The sequence below is a fragment of the Psammomys obesus genome, unplaced genomic scaffold (assembly GCF_907164565.1).
Source record: "Psammomys obesus unplaced genomic scaffold, mPsaObe1.curated_primary_1811, whole genome shotgun sequence".
NCBI lineage: Eukaryota > Metazoa > Chordata > Mammalia > Rodentia > Muridae > Psammomys > Psammomys obesus.
The window spans coordinates 325-16,372 of record NW_026590515.1 but is presented as its reverse complement, the minus strand read 5'-3'; the positions used below and the strand labels follow the sequence as shown (position 1 = coordinate 16,372).

At 38.0% G+C, this 16,048-nt stretch overlaps 1 pseudogene; it reads left to right on the top strand.

The window, feature by feature from the left end:
• Positions 1 to 12,956: 12,956 nt before the first annotated feature.
• LOC129677210 (actin-related protein 3-like) lies at positions 12,957 to 15,574 on the top strand (annotated as a pseudogene).
• Positions 15,575 to 16,048: the final 474 nt, after the last annotated feature.

Here is a 16,048-nt window from a genome sequence, read left to right as displayed (position 1 = left end):
AAATTTTGTCTTTCAAATGTCTTAATCTGGGCATGCATTTAATCCCATCACTCAAGACGGCAGAAAGGCAGGTAGATCACTGTGAGTTCAAGTCAAACCTGGCCTACAAAATCAAGTCCATTATAGCCAAGGCTATACAGAGAAACCTTACCTCAAAAACAATAGCAAAACATTATTTTTCTGACACTTGTATTTTTTATCAAATTATTATAATTACTTTGATGTTATTTTATGTTTTAAAAAGTCCTTGTTATTATTTCTTGTGGCTATTTAACTCACTTTCTTTTTTATTGTGAAAGCAAAATATTTAAATTTTCATTTTTATGTAATTCTTGCCATACTTCTTTCAGATTCTTTTACTTAATACTGCTTTTGTCATTTCCCTGCATGTATACTTTATTTCTTGTATATACTTTTTATTTTAGCCCAAAAAATTGTTAAATTCAGAGACTAACCTAGACTGTCTTTGACTATTTTTCCAGTGTATTTAGTGATGAAAGATTTGACCTTATTTAATTTTATGCATTCTTCTATATCTGTTTTGATGGTCTGTTCTGGTAGAATTGCTCCTACAGCAGGGTTTTGTTGTTGTTGTTGTTGTTTTCACTCTGTGAGTGATGGTGGGGATTGAACCCTGTTAGGAAGACTTTTTATTAGGACTACTCAATAAAAATGAACAGGAGCCTTCCACAGAGGACCTCTGAAAGACTCTACCCACCATGGTATCAAAGGAGATGCTAAGACTCATAGCCAAACTTTGCACAGAGTTCCAGAATCCTTGCTGAAGAAGAGGGAGATAGGAAGACCTGGAGGGAACAGGAACTTCACAGAGAGAAAACCAGAACTAAAATACTTGGGCCCACAGGGTCCTGCAAAGACTGATATTCCAACTAAGGACCACACAAGGAGAGGACCTACATACCATGTTCAAGGGAAACCCATTGGCTGCTCAGTTTCCAAGTGGGTCATCTAGTAATGGGAACAGGGGCTGTCTCTGGCATCAACTCAGTGGCAGGCTCTTTGATCATCTCACCCTGCCGGGTGCAGCCTAAAAATGAAGCAGCCAGCCTTGATGAAACCTGATAAGCTAGGGTCAGATAGAAGGGGAGGAGGTTCTCCCCTATCAGGGGATTTGAAAAAGGGCATATGGGGAGAAGAGAGAGGGTGGGTGTGACTGGGAGGAGATGAAGGAGGGGGCTACAGCAGGGATACAACGTGAATATACTGTAATAAATATATAAATAAAAATGAAAAAAAAAAGCTGGAAGATAAATACCTGTAAGAACAAATGGGAATGTGACAACACAGATATACCAGAAACATTAAAGACCTAGATCAAATGGTTTCTCCAAAAGAACATAATTCTCTAGTGACAGAACATAAAGTTACTGAAATTTTTAAAGTGAAGACAAATAAGAAAACTCTAATGGTAAAAATTATGAACGCTCTCAGTAAGATACAAACAAGCAAATGAGTGAAGTTATAAAATTTAGATCACTGGAGAATCAACAAACTGTATGAGAAATTCAGCAAGGAAATTTGAGATTTTGGTGAAAAGAGAAAATTCCATTAATGTTAAAAATGACAAAACCATAGTAACTTAAAAAATATTGTGGAAATCATTATCAATAGCACAGGTAAAGCAAAAGAAAAAATATCAGTCACTGTAGGTAAAGTAAGGAAATATAATGAAGGAAAATCTTTGTATGACTACAACTTTAAAGAACTCTGTCCAACTTTAAAGGACATAATCAAGATACAATACTTGGTAACCCATGGGAAGAGGGAGGAGGAAGCAGAGGGATATTAAGGAATATGTCCAATGTACATCATAGAGTTATATGAAAATACCCTATGTACCATATACAATAGGAATATACAATTAATTTTTTAAATTTTCTTAAATGTGTATTAAGAAGGAGAAAACAGGGAACAATACAGGAGCCTGCCACAGAGGGCCTCTGAAAGTTTCTTCCCTTCAGGGTATCAAAGCAGATGCTGAGACTTATGGCCAACCTTTGGGTAGAGTGCAGGGAATCTTATGAAAGAAGTGGGAAATAGTAAGATCTGGAGAGGACAGGAGCTCCACAGGAAGAGCAACAGAACCAAAAAATCTGAGCACAGGGGTCTTTCCTGAGACTGATACTTAAACAAAGGACCATTCATAGAGATAACCTAGAACCCCTACAGATGTAGCCCATGGCAGTTCAGTGTACAAGTGGGTTCCATAGTAATGGGAACAGGAAATGTCTCTGACATGAACTGATTGGTCTGCTCTTTGATCACCTCCCTCTGAGGGGGAGGGGCAGCCTTACAAGGACACAGAGGAAGACAATGCAGCCACTCCTGATGAGACCTGATAGACCAGGATCAGAAGAAAAGGGAAGAAGACCACCCCTATCAGTGGACTGGAGGAGGGGCATGAATAGAAAAGGGGGAGGGTAGGTGAGATTGGAAGGGGAGGAGGGAGGGAGCTACAGGAGTGATACAAAGTGAATAAATTGTAAAATAAAAATTAAAATAAAAAAGTTTTAAAAAGTGTATTTTATGTGTATGAGTGTTTTGCCTGCACATACATTAGTGCATTGTGTGAATGCCTGGTCCCCATGGAAGAGAAAAGAAGGCACCAGATCCTAGAACTAGAGATACAGCAGCTTGTAAGCCCCAAAGTTGTTGCTGGGAAACCTAAGTAGGGGCCTTTGCAAAAACAGAAAGTGCTCTCAACTGTGGAGTCAACTCTCCAGCCTCTAAAGTTTGTCTTATTGGTAACATGCAGCTATCTACAGAGAAAGCATCTGTGTTTCTCTCTCTCTCTTTTTCTTCTCTCTCTCTTGTAAATGAAAATACTGAAACCTTGGAGAAGAAAGAAGAATTTAGATACAATCTAAGGACACAGAAAATCAAGTTAATATAATTATAGAAGAAATTTCCTGAAATTTCAAGAAATAACCAAAAATCCCACCATATAATTTACAACTACAAACACACGATCAGAAAATAAACTTTTCATGTCAAATTATAGTAAAAATGCCAAATATTCAGACAAAATTTCAGAACAAAGAAACAATCTTAAGATCTCCAGGACAGAAATGCCAACTTATAAGGCCAAACCCATAAAAGAGATATCTGTAAACATTAGGAAAGCGTGCCTAAGTCACTCGTTTCCAACTCCAGCAAAACAAAATAGAAACAGCAGAAACACAACCCCCTAAAAACCCACCCCAACATAATAAAACCAACCACCAACAAACCAATATGAGACTATGAGACCTAAAGCTCTGAAGCTTCAAGAAAAAAAAAAAAAAGACGGAATGTTTCAGGATATTCCGGGAAAGTTTTTAAAGAATACATCCAAAACATAGACAATAGAAAAATGGATTAAGAATGTCAAAAAAAAAAAGGGGGGGGCAACCTGTGTACTTTGTTTATACGAAAGTACATTAATGTAATCGGTGTGGAAAACTATATGGACTGTCCTTAAAAATTAAAACAGAAGTTACACTAGTAGGTGTACAGCCACTAGAAGTAAACTAGGTCTGCACTCCATCATTAGCACTTTTTATAAAACATTCTTTTTACCGTCTTCTACTAAGTTTGGAAAAAAATAGCAAGTTCAAATCCTTTATATGAATTCCTTTTACCTTGTGTGAAGGAATGGTATAGTTGCAAACTTTACTCAGTTTTGATAGCTGGTTGTTTCTCTGTTACATTTCAGTAAAAGCATTGTTCTTCACTTAGTATCCTGAAAGGACATTTTGAAATTGTCAGGATTTCAAGTATAGGTGAGCCTGGTTTAGGACATTTGCTCATTTCTAATGTTCTATTTGATTGTTTTTGCAACTCCACTTACAGATACTTGAATACTGTTAATATTGGTAACACTTAATATTTACTAGGGTATGTTTTCACATATATATTTTTTCTTCATCAATAGCCTATTGGCATTTTCTGTTAATGTTAAAATAACATTAACATTTAAAATCATCTTGATACTCTTCAGATATGATCTATTATGTTTCTTTTTAGAAGAATGTGGATTATCATATAATAGAAAAGAAATCTGGGGAAAAATGAACCTGTTTATGATACTGAGTATGACTCCTTTTCAGAAATATATCACAATTTTCTACTTGTATTTACACTAACATCTCTAAATAATAGTGACATATTTTAATATATTAATGTTCATTATCAGTTAATGTTACTATAAATGAAACATGTTTATATACTTTCTTATATACAATTATATTATATGGCATGGTATATGTACATGTCTTAAGTAATAACATTCTTCTATAGTATAATTTACATTTTAGTGTCACCTTTATATTCTGTTACTACCATAACAAAATATTTTATTTCAATTTTATAGCATTAATTTTTAAAATACACTTGATTATGTTTATCTTTATAAAAATTCACATATATTCTAATTTCTGTTAATGATAGCAGCTGATTTTCAATTTTTAATCTTAATTTTGTTATTGCAGTATGTCTTAGTAACTTCTTCAAAATGTTGAATAGACAAAGTGATGATAGGCATCATTTTTTATTTCCCAATTTAAAGTGCAGCATTCATATTAAGTATGACATTTAATTTTATTAGTGCTGTTGATTCTTTGCTACTATGGTAACCTATTCTCTTGTAATGAATAAAGGTTTTTATAAAGTATTATTTCATATCACTTTAGGTATGAGTTTTCGTCATCTACTGTGTCTATTAGACATGTTAAGCCTGGACATATTTGCATTGACTGAGTTCATTCTACTAGTTTCATTTCTTCTATTAGCAACTAGAAAATGTCTTAACTTCCATTTTTTTTCTTTTTTTTGAATTTTATTTTTTTCTTATCAGTTACATTTTATTAACTCTGTATCCCAGCCCTGTCCCGATCCCTCATTCCCTCCCAGTCCCTCCCTTCCTCCCTCATCTCCACTATGCCCCTTGCCAAGTCCACTGATAGGGGGACCTCCTCCCCATTCAGCTGATCCTGTTTTATCAGGTATCTTCAGGACTGGCTGCAAAGCTCTCCTCTGTGGCCTAACAGGACTGATCCTCCCTTGGGGGGTGGGGAGGCCAAAGAGCTAGTCATTGAGTTCCTGTTAGAAATAGTCCTTGTTCCCCTCACTATGGGAAACCAATTGGTTACTGAGCTACCACAGGCTACATCTGAGTAGAGGTTCTAGGTTACATTCATACATGGTCCTTGGTTGCATGTCATTCTCAGAAAAGACCCTGTGCCCAGATATATTTGGTCCTTGTGGAGCTCCTATCCTTTCCTCATCAGACTAACTCCCCTTCTTTCTTATGATTCCCTGTACTCTGCCAAAGGTTTGGTCATGAGTCTTTGCTTTGAAAACACTGCTAGTTAGAGTCTTTCAAATGCGCTCAGTAGACTCCTGTCATATGTTCAATGTGCATCCCATCTGTCTTTCTAAACGAGTATTGATAAACTTACCCCATGTCCACTCTCTTGATTATCTTTTTTAGGTGTGTAGATTTCATTATGTTTATCATATCTTATAGGTCTATATAAGTGAGTATATAGCGTGTTTGTCTTTCTCCTTCTGGGATATTTCACTCAGGATGATCTTTTCTAGATTCCACCATTTGCCTGCAAATTTCATGATTTCCTCCTTTTTGATTGCTCAGTAGTATTCCATTGTGTAAAAATACCACAATTTCTGCACCCATTCCTCTGTTGATGGACATCTGGGTTGTTTCCAGGTTCTGGCTATTACAAATAATGCTGCTGTAAACATGGTTGAGCAAACATCCCTTTTGTGTACTTGAGCAAACTTTGGGTATATACCTAGCAGTGGTATAGCTGGGTCTTGAGGAAGCACTCTTCCTAATTCTCTTAGAAAGCGCCAGATAGATTTCCAGAGTGGTTGTACCAGTTTACATTCCCACCAGCAGTGGAGGAGGGTTCCCCTTTCTCCACAACCTCTCCAGCATGTGTTGTCCCTTGAGTTTTTCATCTTGGCCATTCTGATGGGTGTAAGGTGATATCTCAGGGTCGTTGTGATTTGCATTTCCCTGATGGCTAATGAGGATGAGCATTTCTTTAAGTGTTTCTCTGCCATTCGATATTCCTCTGTCGAGAATTCTCTGTTTAGCTCTGTTCCCCATTTTTTAATTGGATTACTTGGTTTGCTGCTTTTCAGCTTCTTTAGTTCTTTGTATATACTCGATATTAGTCCTCTGTCAGATAAAGGGTTAGTGAAAATTCTTTCCCAATCTGTAGGCAGTCGTTTTGTTTTGATGACAGTGTCCTTTGCTTTACAGAAGCTTTTCAGTTTCATGAGGTCCCATTTATTGATTGTTGCTCTTAGAGCCTGTGCTGTTGGTGTTCTGTTCAGGAAGTTGTCTCCTGTGCCAATGAGTTCTAGGCTGTTCCCCAATTTTTCTTCTAACAGATTTAGAGTATCCGGTTTTATGTTGAGGTCTTTGATCCACTTGGACTTTAGTTTTGTGCAGGGTGATAAATATAGATCTATTTTCATTTTTCTGCATGTGGACATCCAGTTGGACCAGCACCATTTGTTGAAGATGCTGTCTTTTTTCCATTGAATGGTTTTGGCTTCTTTGTCAAAAATTGAGTATTCATAGGTGTGTGGGTTTATTTCTGGGTCTTCTATGCGGTTCCATTGATCCTCCTTTCTGTTTTTATGCCAATACCATGCAGTTTTTATTACTATTGCTCTGTAGTACAATTTGAGATCGGGGATAGAGATACCGCCAGATGATCTGTTGTTGTACAGGATTGTTTTGGAGATTCTGGGCTTTTTGTTTCTCCATATGTAGCTGAGAATCTTTTTTTCAAGGTCTGTAAAGAATTGAGTTGGTATTTTGATGGGAATTGCATTGAATCTGTAGATTGCTTTTGGCAGGATGGCCATTTTCACAATGTTAATCCTACCAATCCATGAGCACAGGAGATCTTTCCATCTTCTGAGATCTTCTTCAATTTCTTTCTTCAGAGACTTGAAGTTTTTCTCAAACAGGTCTTTCACTTGCTTGGTTAGTGTCACCCCAAGATACTTTATGTTATTAGTGGCTATTGTGAAGGGTGTTGTTTCCCTAATTCCTTTCTCGGCCCTTTTGTCTTTGGTATACAGGAGGGCTTCTGATTTTTTTGAGTTGATTTTGTATCCTGCCACTTTGCTGAAGGTGTTTATCAGCTGGAGGAGTTCTCTGGTTGAATTTTTGGGGTCGCTCATATATACTATCATATCATCTGCGAATAGTGACACTTTGACCTCTTCCTTTCCGATTTGTATCCCCTTGATCTCCTTTAGTTGTCTTATTGCTCTGGCTAGGACTTCAAGTACTATGCTTAACTTCCATTTTTTAAAATGCTCTGTGCTCTCCAATATCTGCGTGCTGGCAGAATTCAGCTAGAAGTTGCCAACTACTGCACCTAAGAGCCAATAAGTACTAAGGATTTTTCACCATTCTTTCTGAAGCAAGAAACTTCTATATCTTTGTGGTTCCAACTTCTTCCTTATTGATCCACTATGTTTTCCCATACTACTCACCTCATATTCTAGTCTCAAATAAAAATATCTATTCTATCTCTTCTTTTATGCTAGAGGTAAGGGTTGTTATATATTATTGTGTTTGACTACTCATGATTGGTTTATTAAGTAAATAACTACTTAAATTCCTTAGTGACATATGTGAGAGACTGTGTTAAAATTTCACTGTGAACAGTGAATGGAACACAGTGTAAACAGTGTAAAATGATCTTCTGAAAAACTATCCTTTAAAAAATTACACAAGCTATAGTAAAAGGATGCACTTGAAAACAGGGACATGTGGAGAATTCGATGACATATTCACATTATCTCTGAGGGAAATGTAAGGCCTGGGAGGAACAATCTTGGCTCTTTAACATGACCAAATATAGTAAGACATAATACCAGGTGTATTCCTTTGCTGTACTTGTATTAGCTTAAGCTAACTGTAAACATCACCTCTTGCATTGCTTGCCTTAGTAATAAAAATGAGAAGTGCTCTGTTTGCACTTCTCTTGAGCTCAAATGCCTTGAGTCCCCTGATAACCCTCAGTCAGATCTATGACATTTCCTTCAATCCATGGAGAGTTAGCCTCAATGGCTGGTGTGGATCAACAACATAGAGTAGGTTCTGCTTCCCTGATAATCTTCTCTTATCCAGTATAGTGGACTAATTATATTGACTGATTTTTTCTCATGCTAAATCCTTTCAATTCTAGAAATAAAATCAAATCTACCATATTATATGTGCTTGGGTATATATTATTTTCCATATGTATGCTATAACATATATTCAAACATTGTATGAGTACAAACAAGATACTTATTCAGCTTCAAAAAACTCAAATCTCTTCATGTAAAGATTTACAATGTGATATTAAAAAAAACAGCATAAGTGGTATTTCAAGGGATATTTTGGCCTGTAATCAATGTTTAAGAAAAAATATTTGCAAGATTCAAACAGTTAAAGGGTTATGAAATCAATAACATTACACCTAAGTAATTAAAACGTAGAGAAAAATGATGCTAAATAAAGAAATGAATTAGATAAAGCCAAATGAAGAAAGCCTGTAGGCATTTCATTCTCCTGTCGGGTTTCCTCATAGGGGAACAGGGACTATCTCTGACATGAAGTCAGTGGCAAGTCTCTGATCACCTCCCTGTGTATGTGTGTCTGGGGTGTGTGTGAATGCAGCCTTGCCAGGCCACAGAGAAAGAAGATGCAGCCAGTCCTGATGAGACCTGATAGTCTAGGTTCAGATAGTAGGGGAGGAGGACCTCTCCTATCAGTGGATTAGGGGACTGGCATAGGGGGATAAGTAGGGGAGGATACTGGGAATGGGAAGAAATAAGTGAGGGGTCTATAGCTTGTATACACAGTGAATAAATTCATAGGATGCCTATGAGCAGTAGTTCTACATCCTCTCCATGCAGGGCCCTTGGTAGTAGCTATTGTCCTAAAGAAGATAAGTAACAATAAGGACCCTAGGGAAGTTGCTTAATCCTCATTCAGAAGGGTAAAACAATATTGACAACAGAAGCAGTAGAAAACAGGGAATAGGACAGGTACCTAACACAGAGATCCTCTGAGCGAATCTACCCAGGAAGGTATTGAAGCAGATGCTGAGACTCATAGCCAAACCTTGGGCAGAGCACAAGAAATCTTATGGAAGAGGGGGGAGATAAAAAGACCTGGAGGGAACAGAAGCTCCACACGGAGGCCAAAAGAGAAAAAAAAATTGGGCCCAGGGGCACTGTAGACACAGATAATGAAGCCTAATTTTTCAAATTTATTTTTTTATGAATTACAGTTTATTCACTTTGTATCCCAGTTGCAGCCCCCTGCCTCATTCCCTCCCAATCCCACCCTACCTTCTTCATTTCATCCCATGCCCCTCCCCAAGTCCACTGATAGGGAAGGTCCTTCTCCCATTCAATCTGATTTTAGCCAATCAGGACTCATCAAAACTAGCATCATGGTCTTCTTCTGTGGTCTGGTAAGGCTGCTCAACCCTCAGGGGGAGGTGATCAAAGAGCTAGCCACTGAGTTCATCTCAGAAACAGTCTCTATTCCCCTTACAAGGAAATCCACTTGGACACTGAGCTGCCATAGGCTACATCTGTGCAGGGGTTGTAGGTTATCTCCATGCATGAACCTTGGTTGGAGTATCAGTCTCAGAAAAGAGCCCTTTGCCCAGATTTTTTAGTTCTATTGTTCTCCTTGTGGATCTCCTGTTCCCTCCAGGTCTTTATATCTCCCCCTTCTTTCATAAGATTCCCTGCACTTTGCCCAGTCTGGCTATGAGTCCTAGGCCCTACTTGGATACCTTTCTGGATAGAGTCTTTCAAAGGCCCTCTATTGGAGGCTCTTCTAATGTTCCCTGTTTTCTCCCTCTTCAAATGCCCTTCCTGTTTGACTTTCTGAGAGAGGATTAATCATCTTACCAAGGGTTCTTCTTCTTGCTTAGCTTCTTTAGGTGTACAGATTTTAGTATGTTTATCCTATATTACATGTTTAATATCCACATATTGGTGAGTGTATACCATGCATATCTTTCTGCTTCTGAGATACCTAACTCAGAATGATCTTTTCTAGATCCCACCATTTGCCTGCCAATTTCATGATTTCTTTGTTATTAATTCATGAGTAGTATTCCACTGTGTAAATGTACCACAATTTTTGTAGCTATTCATAAGCTGAAGGTCATCTGGGTTGATTCTATTACAAATAAAGCTGCTACGAACATGGTTGAACAAGTATCCTTGTTGAATACTTGATCATATTTTGGATATATACTTAGGAGTGGTATAGCTGGATCTTGAGGTAGCAGAAGTACTAATTTTCTGAGAAAGTGCCAGATTGATTTCTAAAGTAGTTGTACATGTTTACATTCCCACCAGCAATGGAGGAGTGCTCCCCTTTCTCCACATCCTCTCCAGCATGTATTGTCACCTGATTTTTTTGATCTAGCCATTCTGATGGGTGTAAGGTGAAATCTCAGGGTCTTTGTGATTTGCATTTCCATGATGATATTAGTGCATCGAGCATTTCTTTGTTTCTCTGCCATTTATTATTATTCTGTTTAGCTTGCACCCCTGTCTTTAAAATGGATTACTTGATTTGTGGATTTTAACTTCTTGAGTTCTTTGTATATTCTGTTTTTTTTTTTTTTTTTTTTTCATTTTTTTTTTTTTATTAATTACACTTTATTCATTTTGTATCCCCCCATAAGCCCCTCCCTCCTCCCCTGCCAATCCCACCCTCCCTCCCCTTTCTGCATGCATGCCACTCCCCAAGTCCACTGATAGGGGAGGTCCTCCTCTCCTTCTTTCTGATCTTAGTCTATCAGTTCTCATCAAAAGTGGCTGCATTGTCCTCTACTGTGGCCTGGTAAGGCTGCTCCCCCCCAGGGGGAAGTGATCAAAGAGCAGGCCAATCAGATTATGTCAGAGGCAGTCCCTCTTCCCATTACTATGTAACCCACTTGGACACTGAACTGCCATGGGCTACACCTGTGCAGGGGTTCCAGGTCATCTCCACAAATAGTCCTTGGTTGGAGTAGGAGTCTCTGGGAAGTTCCCTGTGTTCAAATTATCTTGTTCTGTTGCTCTGCTTGTGGAGTTCCCGTTCCCTCCAGCTCTTACTATTTCCCACTTCTTACATAAAATTCCATTCACTCTGCCCATCAGTTGGCCATCAGGCTCAGCATCTGCTTTGACAGTCTATACTGCAGAAGCTTTCAGAGGCCCTCTGTGGCAGGTTTCAAGGTGGTTTCCTGTTTTCTTCTGGCTTTCAGAGGCCCTCTGTAGCGGGTTTCGAGGTTGTTTCCTATTTTCGTTTTCTTCTGATGTACATCCTCTTTGCCTTTCAGGATGGGGATTGAACATTTTAGTTAGGGTCCTCTCTTTTGCTTAGTTTGTTTAGATGTACAGCTTTTAGTGGGTTTATTCTGGATATTAGCTCTCTGTCAGATATAGCATTGGTGAAGATGCTTTCCTAATCTGTATGCTGTTGTTTGTTTGTTTTGATGACAGCTTTTCAGTTCCATGAGGTCTCATTTATTGATTGTTGATCTTAGCGTTCATGAAGTTGTCTCTTGTGCCAATAAGAACAAAGCTCTTTCCCACTTTTTCTTCAAACAGATTTAGTGTGTCTGGTTTTATGTTGAGACCTTTGATCCACTTGGTCTTTAGTTTTATGCAGGGTGATAGATATGGATCTATTTGCATTTTCCTATATGTAGACATCCAGTTAAATCAGCACCATTTGTTAAAGATGCTGTCTTTTTTCCATTGTATGGTTTTGGCTTCTTTGTCAAAAGTCAAGTGTCCATAGGGGTGTTGGTTTATTTCTGGGTCTTCTATTCAATTCTATTGATCCCCCATTCTGTTTCTATGCCAGTACCATGCAGTTTTTATTACTATTGCTCTGTAGTACAGCTTGAGATCAGGTATGGATATACCTCCAGAAGACCTGTTCTTACAGGATTGTTTTAGCAATTCTGGGTTTTGTTTTTCCATATGAAATTGAGAATTGTTCTTCCAAGGTCTGTAAAGAATTGTGTTGGTATTTTGATGGGAACTGCATTGAATTTGTAGATTGCATTTGGCAGGATGGCCATTTTCACTATGTTAATCCTACCCATCCATGAACATTGGAGATCTTTCCATCTTCTGATATTTTCTTCAATGTCTTTCTTCAGAGACTGGAAGTTTCTTACAAACAGGTCTTCCAGTTGTTGTAGAGTCATACTAAGGTACTTTATGTTATTAGTGGCTATTGTGAAAGGTGTTGTTTCCCTAATTTTTTTCTCAGCCCATTTGTCTTTCCTATATAACAGGGCAACTTAGTTTTTGAATTAATTTTGTATCCATCCACTTTGCTGAAGCTATTTACCAGCTGAAGGATTTTTCTGGTATGATTTTTAGGATGACTCTTATAAACTATCATATCATCTGCATATAGTTATACTTTGCCTTCTTCCTTTTCTGATTTTTATCCCCTTGGTCTAAGTTGGTTATCTTATTGCTCTCGCTAGGATTTCAAATCCTATGGAGAGAGTGGGCAGCCTTGCCTTGTAGCTGATTTAACTTTCTCTTCATTTAGTTTGATATTGGCTATAGGCTTACTGTATATTGTCTTTATTATGTTTAAATATATGCCTTGTATCCATGATATCTCCAAGAATTTAAATACGAATGGCTGTTCGATTTTGTCAAATGCTTTTTTGGCATCTAAGGAGATGATCATGTGGTTTTTCTCCTTCAGTTTGTTTATATGGTAAATTATATTAATGGATTTCTGTATACTGAATCACCTCTTCATGCCTGGGATGAAGTCTACTTGGTCATAGTGGGTGGTATCTTTTAAAGTATTTTATTAAGTACATATTAAGTATCAATTTTCAAGTATTTTATTAAGTATTTTTGCATCGATGTCCATAAAAGAGGTATATCTGAAGTTTGCTGTTTTTGGTGGGTCTTTCTGTGGTTTAGGTATCAAGGTTACTGTGCCTTCATAGAATAATTTTGGTGTTGTTTCTTCTGTTTTTATTTTGTGGAATAGTTTGAAGAATATTGGTGTTAGCTCTTCCTTGAAGGTCTGGTAGAATTCTGCACTGAAACCATCTGGTCCTGGGCTGTTTCTGGATGAGAGACTTTTGATGACTGCTTTTATTTCCTTGGGAGATATAAGACTGTTTAATCTATTTACCTGATCTTGATTTAATTTTGATAAATAGAATCTATGAAGAAAATTGTCCATTTCATTTTGATTTCCAAATTTTGTGGCATATAGGCTTTTGTAATGAGACCTAATAGTTGTTTTTATTTCCTCAGTGTCTGTCATTATGTCCCCCTTTTCATTTCTGATTTTGCTGATTCAAATAATTCCTCTCTGCCTTTTAGTTAGTTTGGCTAAGGGTTTATCTATCCTTTCTTTTTTTTTTTTTTCAAAGAAACATATCTTGGCTTCATTGATTCTTTGAATTGTTTTCTTTGTTTCTAATTCATTGATTTCAGCTCTGGGTTTGATTATTTCTAATCATCATTTCCTCTTGGTTGTATCTGCTTCTTGTTTTTCTAGGGCATTTAGGTGTGCCATTAAGTTGCTTGGAAGGCATGTCTCAAGCTTCTTTCTGGAAGCACTTAGTGCTAAGCACATTCCACTTAGCACTGCTTTCATTTTGTCCCATAAGTTTGTGTAAGTTGTACCTTCATTTTCATTGAATTTTAGGAAGTCTCTAATTTCTTTTTCCATTTTTTCCCTGACCACAATGTCATTGTGTAGAGAGTTGTTTAATTTCATTGTGTATGTAGGCTTTTGTTATTTCTGTTGTTGTTGAGGTCTAGTTTTAGTCCATGGTTGTCTGCTAGGATACAAGGGATTATTTCATTCTTCTTGTATCTATTGAGGCTTGTTTTATGCCCCACTATATGGTCAATTTTTGAGAAGGTTCAATGAGGTGCTGAAAAGAAGGTGTACTCTTTTAAGTTTGGGTGAAAAGTGCTGTAGACATTTATTAGGTCCATTTGTTTAAGGACCTCTGCATGTTTCATCCTTTCCCTATTTAGCTTCTGTCTAGATGATCTATCCCTTGATGAGAGTGGAGTGTTGATGTCTCCCACTATTATTGTATTGGGCTCGATGTGTAATTTAGGGTTTAATAATTTTTCACTTACAAATGTTGGTGCTCTAGTAGTTGGCATGTAGATGTTCAGGAATGTGATGTCCTCCTGGTGCCACAGCAGAGCAGACAGGACCATGCTTGGGGCAGAGGCCACTGCTGGCCTCTTCTGCCAACCAGGAGGACCTATGTTTGGGGCAATGTGAAGTGCAGGGGTATTGAATATTCACCATTCTCAGTCCCCAGAGACATCCACGGGTGACTTGGATCCAAACTGTCCCAGCTCACAGGTTGTCCCCTCTTGCCTTGGAAGCCTAAATGTGATATTCTGGCTTCAGCTACCCCTCCACTCACTTATTTCGGAGTTTTTGATCCGGTGCCCCCTCTGCACACTGGTTGCTGCCATCTTGTACTGCACACTGAAGACTTATTAGTGGCTACTAGGAAATAGGATCCACATAGAAAAAAAAAATAGATCACAGTGAGGCTATGCCTCTGAGGTGCATATCTTACTTTTGCCTCCTCTGGGCTCTTTCTCTTCCTCTTGACCCTTATGCTATGTCTGTCTGCCTATCTCCCCCTCTGCTCACTCCTGTGTGTCAGAAATATCCAGTATTATTTTAAAAGTTGCCTTAGCTGCATCCTCGACCTGAAGACAAGTAGGAGAGCAGACACTGATGGGTATAGTAGTAGACAGTGGAGATGGAGTCACTCATGTCATTCCTGTGGCTGAAGGATATGTCATCAGCAGCTGTATTAAACACATTCTAATTGCAGGAAGAGATATAACATATTTTATTCAGCAACTGCTGTGAGACCTAGAAGTAGAAATCCCTCCTGAACAGTCCCTGAAAACTGTGAACGCAGTGAAGGAATGCTATAGTTATGCCTGCCCAGATTTAGTAAAAGAGTTTAACCAGTATGACACTGTTGGGTCAAATAGATCAAACAGTACAACAGAGTCAGCGCTGTCTCAAAGAAAGAGTTCTCCATTGATGTTGGCTATGAGCGATTCCTGGGATTGGAGATTTTTTTCCAACCAGAGTTTGCTACTCCAGATTTTACACACTCTATCCCAGAAATTGGAGATGAAGTCATTCATAATTACCCTATTGATGTCATGGGTCCTCTTTACAAGAACATTGTCCTCTCTGGTGGTTCAAAAATGTTGAGGAACTATGAACATCACTTGCAAAGAGATTTGAAAAGAACTGTAGATGCAAGGCAGAAGTTAAGTGAGGAGCTAAGCAGTTGTAGATTGAAGGCCAAGCCTATTGTTGTACAAATCATTACTCACCACATGCAGTGGTATGCAGTCTGGTTTGGAGGGTCAATGCTGGCTACCAAGTACGCCACACCAAAAAAGATTATGAAGAATTGGACCTAGCATTTGACTTCACAATCCAGTGTTTGGAGTCATGTTTTAAAGTTAACTTCTTGTTTATTGGGGTTAGGCAGATGGAAACAAAATGATCTTTCTGATCCCCTTCCAGGAAGCCCACCCACCTAATAGAGCACATTTAATAGAATGGCTCCTGACAGAGACTTTATGCATAAAATACTGAGTTGGATCTCCTGCCAGAGTAAAAAGAACATGAATATAAATGAGGGGTTTCACTAACAAAAATAAAGGAGGGGGGATCTGGTAACAATATGAATATCTATATGTGAAGTGTCACTTTAAAAGATTGGGATCTAAAAATCAGGTGACTTAGTCTCATTATTGTAGTAACAAAACACCTTGAAAACTTGAGTGAGTATATGTAATTAATAAAAAGAAGGAATACATAGACAGGCTTTTCTTCTTAAAGTTACTTTGTATTCTAAGTCCTCTTGTTTGGTCTTCGGTTTTACCTTCTTCTCCCCTCACTCCTGCTTTTCCCAGTATTTGAAGGCAGATT